The sequence below is a fragment of the Caretta caretta genome, chromosome 12, assembly GCF_965140235.1.
Source record: "Caretta caretta isolate rCarCar2 chromosome 12, rCarCar1.hap1, whole genome shotgun sequence".
Taxonomy (NCBI): domain Eukaryota; kingdom Metazoa; phylum Chordata; order Testudines; family Cheloniidae; genus Caretta; species Caretta caretta.
Genome location: NC_134217.1, coordinates 8,174,945 through 8,185,197, shown reverse-complemented (window position 1 = coordinate 8,185,197; position 10,253 = coordinate 8,174,945). Strand labels below are relative to the sequence as shown.

The following is a 10,253-nucleotide window of genomic DNA, read 5'->3' as shown; positions in this document are numbered from 1 at the left end:
ATTGGATCGTGCGTGTTCTCTGAGCTCCTCTAGGCTTATGCCATAAGCTCAGCCCTTTCTTGAATAGGGGGGAAAACAAGTGGTGGAATTGCCCAAATGCATGCCGGAATGAGACGTCTCGTACTGCAAGCTGAGCAGATCTGTGACCTTCCCGCTCCTTCCTCGCCTTTATGAGAGAGTTAACAATCCTGACATTTAACTTCTCACCAGGCATCTGTGTTAACCCCTCACTAAGCTGAATGGGGTAGTTTATATCGCTGAGCTAGTGTTCCAGCCAGGCTCGTTGCAAGTAGACATTTCTGCATTGGTTCCACTCCATTCACATTTTTGAAGTTTTCTTCACAACCATAACAGGTGGAGACTCTTTTATTTTTTAATGAAAGCTGAGATTCTGGAGAACAAGAGAGCAGGCTCAGAGAGGAGGTGCTGGCTGCTTCCAAGCCCTGCTCTCCAAAACCTCTGCCCCTGGGAAGCACATCCCCAGGATCACCATGTGGTGAATGAATTTCATGGAGTTTCCCGGGGAAGAGTAGGAGAAGCTCCTGATCATGGAGAATATCCTATTACTCTGCAAATTCAGGGCAATCTCACTTCCTGTTTGGCAGAGGAACCAGTTGAGAGCTGGACTTAACTAACTGACCTCATTGTTAAAGCCCTGGACTAGGAATCGGGCGATCAGGGTTCAGTTCCCAGTTCTGCCACTGATTCCCTGTGTGATCTTGGACAAGTCACTTAATCTCTGTGCCTCAGTTTCCTATTTTGTCTAGATATGTTAGATCTTCAGGACAGGGACTGTTTCTTACTGGTTTTGTACAACGTGGCCTTGATCTCAGTTGGGGCCCTGTAGGCATTGCTGGACTATTGACGATGATGAGATGAGAAGCATAATTGGATTCTTCATCACTCAGAAATTGCTTGTGTAACCCAACCAAGTCAGACTTTAAAATGGATAGCCCCTCCCTTTTGCACCTTATCAAAACTAGGAGATGAGGAATGTTGTTAGGCACCCAAACGCAATCAGGGATTTAAATTTGGTTCCAAAGGAACAATTTCAAGTGCAAAATCTAGCGGTTGTTTATTTAAAACAAACACACCCTTCATTTAAAAAAAAATCAATTGACTAGATTTTTCTTTAGGCCTGAAAACATACATTGGCCTAGCGACGTCTGTCAGGGTTGTGAAAAATCCACGTCCCGGAGCGATGCCGCTCTGCTGACCTAACCCCTGGCGCTGTGCTAGGTCGACAGAAGGATTACGTACAGCAACGAGAGAACCCCTCCTGTCACGGGCGGGAGAGTCTACACTGAACCGGTACAGCAGTAGCTGCGCCGTTATGGCGTTTTAAATGGAGACGTACCCTTAGACTTGTAAGGCCAGATCTATGCAACAGACCTACATTGGTCTCACTACGTCGCTCAGGGGTGTGAAAAACCGACACCACTGAGCGATATAGTGATACCGACCTAACCCGCCATGTAGACAGCGCTATGTCAGTGGGAGAACTTCTCCCGTCAACAGGGCTACCACCACCCGGGCAGGTGGAATAACTACGCCGCCGACGGGAGACGCTCTCCTACCAACGCAGTGGAGTCTTCACTAACACACTACGTGGCTGTACGTGAAGACAAACCCGAAAACTCTTTCAGTTGTAACAATTCTAGTGCCAGGAAAAAGGGGAAAGTGCCCCTTTAAAATCTTTTACAAAGCACCTAGCGAAGGGAGTATACAAACGAAGAAGAATAATTTAAATCAGAAACCTCCAAGGAGATTTGGTTCCGATTTTATTACCCCTTCTCTGCATCGAAAAATATCCTTCCAGGGCTGAGAATCTGTAAGCCAAGTTTCAGTCCCAAGGAGATAATTGGTCATAAAATACTGAAAATAGAGATTTAGAATAGTAAGTCTGACAGCTCCTTAAGTCCAGCTGAGTGAGTTATAGGCATAATATTAGAAAGCCAGGTATCCCTAGATAGTCATGCGTATCTGGGTCATGATCACTTGCAGATATTCCCAATAGCTTCCACGGGCTGCTAAATCTTGCTTTTAAGGATAATTATTGTCTCTGTGTAGCTTTGGTTCTAGGAGATGCTGGAAGTGAGTTAGAGAATGCAACTATTCTTTAGGTGATCTCTGGTGAGTTCCTATAACATAAACCAATCTAGGCATAAATGCTCTGGCTTTAATCCAGCAAAGCACTGAAGCATGTGGTCCCTTTGACTTCAGTGGGACTACTCCCATGCTCAAGTGCTTTACTGGATGGTACAAACCACTAATTAGGAGCAAATTCTACCCTCAGATAAGTGCCTGGTACTCTGCATCACTTGTGCACTCAGCTGAGTGAAGTATTAGGCCCTGAGAAAATTAACAGCCAGGGCTGGCTTCCATATACCTTAAGGCCAGAAGGTCATTGTGATCATTTAGTATGATTTCCTGCATAACAAAAGCCCTAGAATTTCCTCCAGGAAATTACCTGGTTATACCTTGAAAGACAGCACTGATCATGCAGAAATTGTTTTAACATGTAGCTAATCTATCCATCGGTTGGATGCCTTCCGAAGGATCTCCTGTATGGAGAATTTACAGATGCTCAAGTTCACTGAGCCCACCTGGGCACAGGTTCAGGGACAGGTTCTGGGCGCAGGTTCAGGGACATTTGCAAGAAGGACCTGCAAGCTGGGACGATGCTGCTAGCAACGGGCCACACTGGAGACCTGCACTGTGCCAGGAGGAGAGCTGGTGTAACTGCATCATTCAGGGGCGTGGATTTTTCACACCCCTGCGCCCCTGAGAGATCCAGTGATACCGACCTAACGCCCCATGTAGACAGCGCTGTGTTGACCGGAGAGCTTCTTCCACCAACATAGCTACTCTCTCTCGGGGAGGTGGATTAACTACGGGAAGCTCTCCCGTTGGCGTAGGCCTGTCTTCACTTAAGCCTTACAGTGGCGTAGCTACATCAGCGCAGCTTCACCAAGGCGGCGTTTTAAGTGTAGACCTGCCCCTAGGCAGAGCGAACGCAATGTGATGTTAAGGATCTGCCTAATAAACCCAGAAAAGCCAGGAAAATCAAAGTCAAGCTGCAACCTTGTACTGCATCCTCCAGTTCCCATTTACTTTTGTGGCTCTCCCTTAATGCATCTTGTCTGCCATTTGACAGCCAGCTCTTCAGCCCCAGGAATGGGGTCTCTCTCTAGTAAGATATGTAAAGTGCCCTGTACACTGTGTGCTCTGAATAATAATGGTCCTTTAAAAACTGTAGACAGCAGAGGAAAAATAAGGACCTTCCTTCCTAACCTCATTTGAAATACTCAGGACAAAAAAGGAAAAATGGCAATTTATTTTGCTGAAAGGCAAGGGCTGACCTTCCAAAGTGGGCATGATTGGCCTGTGACTCACTCCGTCATGCTAATGTATAGTGTGCAAAGTGATCCATTGTCCTATGATTGATTCCCGGCTAGAGACCCGTGGTGGTGATTGTATTAGATGTCGTCATATGGGAAGACATTTACAGAAGCGCTCACCACCCACAACAAGGGCTGTGGGTTTTCAGAGGAGCACAGTGTATAGGGTGCACACCGGGTGCTGAGTATGTTTGTTTAATTGGGCCCTTTTTTAGGTGCTTAAAAGGAAGCTGTGCTTCCTTGGAAAATCTCGATCACTTGATGATCACCTGTTCTGTTCATTCCCTCTGAAGCACCTGGCACTGGCCACTGTCAGAAGACAGGGTAGTGGGCTAGATGGACCATTGGTCTGACCCAGTAGGGCCATTCTTATGGATGGAAGAATCCAGGGGTAGTTAAGGCTGGTGCTTTCATTGTCCTCCACAGACACAAAATCCCATCTTTCTCCTGTTAAAATTGATGGGAGTTTTGCCATCGACTTCAGTGCAAGCAGGATGTTTGCATATCTGTGGCTATTTGCAGGTGGTGACAATAATTTAAAGAGACAATGGCCCTGCTGGCAATGGAACAGTTCAGACTGTGTTTGTTTTTTTAACTTATGGGAGGAGGCTGCAGGTTCCAAATACCTGGAACCGTAGTTGGGCTATTTGCTGCCTTCCACCCAAGAGGAGGTTGAATTTTAGTGGTGCGCTCTGTGTGTTGTTTGAAAGGTGCTTTTTGATCAAAAGAGCTGCGTGAGCAGGAAGGATTCTTATTACCCAGTATATTGTAATGGCTTTGATGCTGATGTTCTAGTGATCTGGGGACTTCTATATTGACATATAAACCCCGCAGTGAGGGACGTGCTTGAGAGGTGTAGCATGTACTGGAGTCCAGAACCCTTTAGAAAACTGACACTTCATCCTGTACATATGCATTTAGGGTGCAATTAACCCACTGGCCAAGGGCCTGTGACGCCCCATTGCTGGGCAAAACAGCTACACAAGGAGAGCCTTTGGCCCACCTGGGAGGCTGGCTCCATGTTGACTGTGCACATGCTGGCAAAGAAGGGAGTGTTGGGGGTGGTCTGGAGAATTGGGTCCTTACATTTGATATAGAGCTAATGGCTGGAAAGTTACCTAGGGAGGTGGTGGAGTCTCCTTCCTTAGGTATTTTTAAGGTCAGGCTTGACAAAGCCCTGGCTGGGATGATAGTTGGGGACTGGTCCTGTTTTGAGCAGGGGGTGGCACTAGATGACCTCCTGAGGTCCCTTCCAGCCCTGAGATTCTATGAGGTGGAACAAAGAGGAAGCAGCTGCTATTCCAGCTCATGTTATGGGTTGGAGTTGAAACCTTGTTCAACCTGATGAGTGAATGTGCCCTTCATTTCCGATAGTTGTAAGAGATTGTCAAGGGGCTACACTTAAAATAAGGCCTGTTACAGTCTTCCCAGAAGCTAGCACCATGTGGGTGGGGGGGTCCACAGAGTATTGTGACCCCGGGGGGAACGTAGGTGTGTGTGAAAACAGCCAAGAACAGAGAGGCAGAGGCAAAAAGCTACCAGTGGTAGCTGTTGAGCACAGTGTAATCCTGGGAAAAGCTAGAGAGGCAGCATTTGGGTCTGCTGGCGAAAGTGGCTTGTGGCTGTAAGGTAAGAAACTGCTCCTTTTGTTTGTGGTTCCTGCTGCATTTGAAGAAGTAGGACTTTGCACATTCCTTGTAAATAAACAAGCTTGCCTGAAAGAGAATACCAGGCTCCATGCATTACTGCTTCCAACTGGAACATCCTCGGGGCCCCAAAATTTGAGTAGCCACTCAGGGCAAAAGTACTAATGAGGTCTTTAGCCCGGGGGGAGAGAGGCACAACGAGAACCAGTGGCTGGGAGCTGGAGCTGGACAAATGCAAACTAGTTTTTAACCGTGAGGATGACGAATCTTTGGAACAACTTACCCAGGAAAGTGGTGGATTCCCCATCTCTTGGTAACTTTTAACATCAAGACGGGATGCCTTTCTAGAAGATGCTTTAGTCAAACGCAAATGATGGGGTTAAACCGAGGGGTAACTGGGTGACATGTCCTGGGCTGTGATATACAGGAGGGCAGACTAGGTGTTCTAATGATCTCTCTTATGGCCTTAACCTCTGTGAATCTGGGTAGGGGAGGAAGAAAAGCTGAAGTAGCAATCACAGAAGAGCTGCTTTTCAGCCCCATGCCCTTCCCTCTCGGGGCAGGGGATGTTTCTGACCACTCCCCAATCCTTCATTTGGTTCTTCCCGCCCAATCAGGTTTGTGCCAGTGTGGGTAAATTTCACCTTTTAAAGATTTTGCGTTTAAAATTCTTTAGGGCCTGATCCTGCCATCCATCAATGCCCCAAAGACTCATTGAGCCCAACAAGGGACCCTGCACATAGGCCAGTGGCAGCGTTAACCCTCTGTATTGCTGTTCGGAGAAAATTGCTTCCTTGATTTTCAGCTGCCAGGGAATCATCATATGACTAGCCAGCCGAATTCCAGTTATGCTGCGAAAGGTCACGTCAGTACACTGCAACATTTCAAAGACAGTATCTTAATTATAGATGGGTAAACAGTGAGGGAAATTATCCACTAGGATTTCAGCAGTTTCTCAAGAGGATTGTGCTCTGACCACCTTTGCAAAAAGGAAATCCAAATTTGATTGTCTAATAGGTACGTATCGCACGCTCGTCACCTTCAGTAGTGCAGTAAGCACCATGACGACATCTGTCCCCTTTTGTTTGCTCGCCTGGGGGAAGAAGCACGTGCAGTGGAGTGTTTTGTTTTGGAAGGCTTTTTCTAGTGCTTAATTTGTAATGAAAGAGATGCCGGGGCAGGAGCAATTTTATTACTTTCATAACTGATGCAGCAAGCTGGGGCTATGAACTGCCCAAGCCGAGAGGTACTAGGCCTCACTGTCACAAATTAAGCACTGTGGTTGGGCTTTTTAAAATACATAGTAGTAACATTTGTGTTTTAGAGAAGGCCTGGGGGGAGAGGCTGGTGTTTGTCCCTGCTTTCACCAGTCCAGAAGGGGAGGGGGGCAAACCATCCTCTGGGGCAGGTTACTTCCATGGAAGGTGAATTCTGGCTAAGGGGCCACAAGTCCGCCTTTTCTTTTCGCGGATACAGACTAACAGGGTTGCTACTCTGATAGATGAGATCTGTTTGACCCCAAAATGGAATGTGTTTCAAGGCAAAATAACTCATTTTAGGCTGAAGGGGTTTATAAAAGCTTAGATCATCCCAGGGGCACCAATCCCACGTGACCCACGGGACCAATCATGTAGCTCGAATAGCAAAGCTTCAAAGGAATCCTCCCAGTTCCCCAAGAATTTGGGAAAGAAGAAACCTTTGGGGGCTAGTTTCAACTCGCGAACGAACCGCAGGCTGGTCAAACACACGCTTTGTGTGACCCAGTAGACGCGAAAGGCCCCGATCCTGCCATCGGATCCACGCAGGGGATCCGATGGCAAGATCGGGCCCTCCATTGGCTCTGTAGTTTGTTTAGAAACCTTTCCCCCGGGTCTCGTTAGGGACCCGGGCCGCTTCGCCCGTCTGCCCCAGCGGAGCGGGCTTCAAAGCCGTTCGCTAGGAGCCGGCTGGTTTTAAAAATACCACTTGCGTGGCATATTTGAGCGCGTCTCTTGCACGGGTCCTTTGAGGGGTAATTATTTACTTGGGAAGGGCCAGCCCCCTCGACAAAGCTATTTAAAGTATTTCTTGCCCTCCAAGAGCCAGACCGAGACGGGAGCCTAGACTGGAAAGACCCCGCAACCCTGGGAAGCCCAAGCGGGGGGACTCTGTGTGGGTTAAAGAAGCAGTTTCTGAAAATCCGCCTCCGGGTGTCGGTACGTTTCAGGGCTTCCGAAGGGGAGGAGGGATTGACACACCGGGGACGCTGCCAGCCAGCCCCGGTGCAGCGTGCAGGGGAAGTGGCTGGAGGGGGGCGCCCCGCTGCCTCTCTCGGAGGCGGAGGGCCGGGGGCCGGCCGGCGTGTGTCGCCTGGCTGGGCGCTGCGCGCGGATCCCACCCCTCGCTCCCCCAGGGCCGAGGCGCCGCTGCCGGGCGCAGCTGGTTCCCCGCTCGCTCGCTCGCTCGCTGCCGGAGGAGCCGCGGTGCCCGGGCGGCCAAGCGGAGCCCCGAGAGCGCCCCCCGGGGAACGGGGCACTGCCGTCCCCGCCGAGAGGAGCCGCTGCCTGGCCGGGGAGGAGGCGGCGGCGATGCCCGCCCGCTGATCCCACCCCACCCCGAGCCGGCGGGGCTCTCCGGGGATGCCCCAGCAGCTCCCCGCCGCGGCCCCCGCAGCTCGGTGAGGAGCCCGGGGCCCCACCGCCCGGACGGCAGCGGCACGGCGGTAAGTGACCGGCGGGCCGGGGAGCCGCGGTCTGCGCCGGGCCACCCGCCGCTTCCAGGGGCGGGGGGAGGCTGATCGTGGCAAGCCCCGGGGGGACCCCCTGGGGGGCTACTGCGCCGCAGCGGGCTTGGGGGGGCCCCTCTCCGGGCTGCGGCACGGTAAGTTTCCCGGCAGCGGCGCTGGGCGGTTCACGGGGTGGGGCCGGATCTTGGCCTTACTTCTGCGCTTAGTTTCAGTCCAGGAAACAGTTCGCCTCCGAGGGAGCGTTCCCGGCTGAACGGGCTGGCTCTGCCCGACAGCCTCCCGCCTTGGCCCCGCACCGGCCCTGGGAGGAAGAGCCTTGTTTGAGCTGCACCCCGAAAGGCCGCTGCTGGGAAAGGGCAGGCTGCCAGAGGCGGCTTGCAACACGATCAGCCGCGGTGGGTTACCAGCGGCTGGGTCAGTTAAACTCCCCCTACCCGCTCCTGTCAACTGCTAAATGCAGACCTTGGCCCCTGTTGTTCCAGTCCTCCTTTTTGAAAAATTACCCTGGGTGCTGCCTTTCCCAGAGTCCACCTGATGACAGGTGCCTTGCGCCTGGGGTCCGACCCAGTATAGCAATAACTGGGGGGGGGGGGGATCCCTCCTGGTGGAGATGATAGTTAGAGAGGTGGGTTTTTTTTTTTTTCCCTTTTAAAGCGACTGAACTCTCACGCCATCTACAAATATGAAACAAAATCCAAGTCTTTAAGTGCCTTGCAGGGAGAATCCATCACAGCGCATGGACTGTGGGTCTGTCTGCTGTGTGGAAGGGAAAACATTGTCTTTCTCTTGCAGCTTCATCGCTGCCGCTGTGTATATGTGTGCTCTGTCGCTGGAGGGGAGAGAAAGAAAAGGCTCTGTTAATGTTGGTAGGGGCCCACACCCGTCCACCCTTAATGTTTAAAATACCACCCAGACATGAGCACGAACCTTTTCTCCGCAGCAGCTCTGGGACCTTCAGGGAGTTGTTTAGAGTTGAGGGTATAAAGCCTGTTCCTCTCTCTCACCATGTGCCACAAATCCAGCTTGCCTTCCTCAGGCCTGTAACGCAGCTTCCTCGGGACTAGTACTTTGCTCCCACTCTGGCTGTCTCCTCTATTAAGATAGAGCACTCTTCAGGGCACCGTGTGTTCATAACAAGCCCAGTGAGGCCCCGATCTGGCTTGTAGCCTCTTGGCTCTGCCATAGCACGTGGTTATAGCAGCCCTGTTGACGTTGACGGGACTGCTGTTGTGAGTGTGGCCATTTAGGATTGAGCCTGGATTCACGGATGCCCAAAAACTTAGGTTGGAGAAGAGATCAGTGACCCACTTTGCATTCTGATGGTTAACGTCCGGAGGCCCTGGACTTGGTGCTGTGAGGTGTTGGATGCCTTTCTGGTAGCTCAGTGTACAGGGCCCCCCTCTTTGCTCTGCCCCACTTGCTGTGGGTTGGGAGTCAGAGTGAACGGCAGCCAGCTGGTGAGCTACAGGGCGGAAGGGCAAAAGTGCTTGTTTGCCAGCAGTTTGCGGTATGCCTTCATTTTTGTACCCTTGGCTGTTGGCTATTCTCCTCAATGCTGTTTGCTTTGTAGCAGCTGGGTCTGCTGGAGCCTTGGTGGGTGAGTCACTATTTTGTATCGGAGGTGGTGGGAAGGGCTCCCTTTCTTAGTGACAGCTCTGATTGCTGGCTGGGTGTAGGAAGTCCATCATTTGAATGTAGGGCAAGTAACTGAGCTACCAACAAGTCTCACACTCCAATGCTCCATCTAGGTTTTGGATACACTGAATGCCATGAACACCTGGTGAATGAGTTGAACAAGGAAAATATTTTCCCTTAGCTCCCCCCATTGCCAAACTAAGATCCTGATCCTGTAACTCTTCCTCATGTGAGTAACCCTTACACACGTAGCCCTGTTGGAGTCCAGGGACTGCATGGAGCAATCTGGATGAATGTACCGGCAGGCCCCCCTTTCCTGTCACCAGGGAAACTGCAGTGGTAGGAAATTTGTGGCAAAGGAGGCCCGAGGGCCAGATTCTGATTTTTGCTACACCTCTGTAAGGGTCCGATCCGCTTCCCATTGAAGTCAATGGAAAGATTCATCTCAATGGCCTGTGGATCCAGCCCTAAATCAGGTGTAATTTCACTGACTGTACTGGAGTTGCTCCTGAATGATGCTGGAGGATCTGGGGTGAGAGTCTGGCCTTTAGTGTAGACACGTCCCTAGAGTTCACCACTCTGACCCTCGGTATTACTGCAGAGCTCTGTTGCTCAGCTCCTGCTCTCTGTTAGCTTCCCTTGTAGCCGGGGAGTCAACTTTGCAGTTCTCAGGGTTGTTAATGAAGTTTGTTGGCTGCTGACAGTGCAAGGCCCAGAACGTTGAAAGTCAGGGGAAAAGTTACAAGAAACATCAAATCATGTATTCCTTGACCACAGTGGCAATGTTCAGTCTGTCACAGGACATTGTCTGTGCTCCGTTAGTGGATCAGAAGGCATTTAGGCAAG

General features: G+C 50.8%; 1 protein-coding gene across 2 annotated transcripts in view; it reads left to right on the top strand.

Moving 5' to 3' along the window:
* Positions 1–6,757: 6,757 nt before the first annotated feature.
* The window catches only part of CPNE2 (copine 2), a 160,942-nt gene continuing 157,446 nt past the window's right edge, over positions 6,758–10,253 (top strand). Inside the window, exon 1 of one of the 2 annotated variants that reach the window (XM_048816708.2) lies at positions 6,758–7,242. The gene's annotated coding sequence lies outside the window, so the exon portion shown is untranslated. Of the gene's footprint in view, positions 7,243–7,322; positions 7,749–10,253 lie in introns of those variants that run through there. The other variant, XM_048816707.2, reaches the window with a different exon arrangement.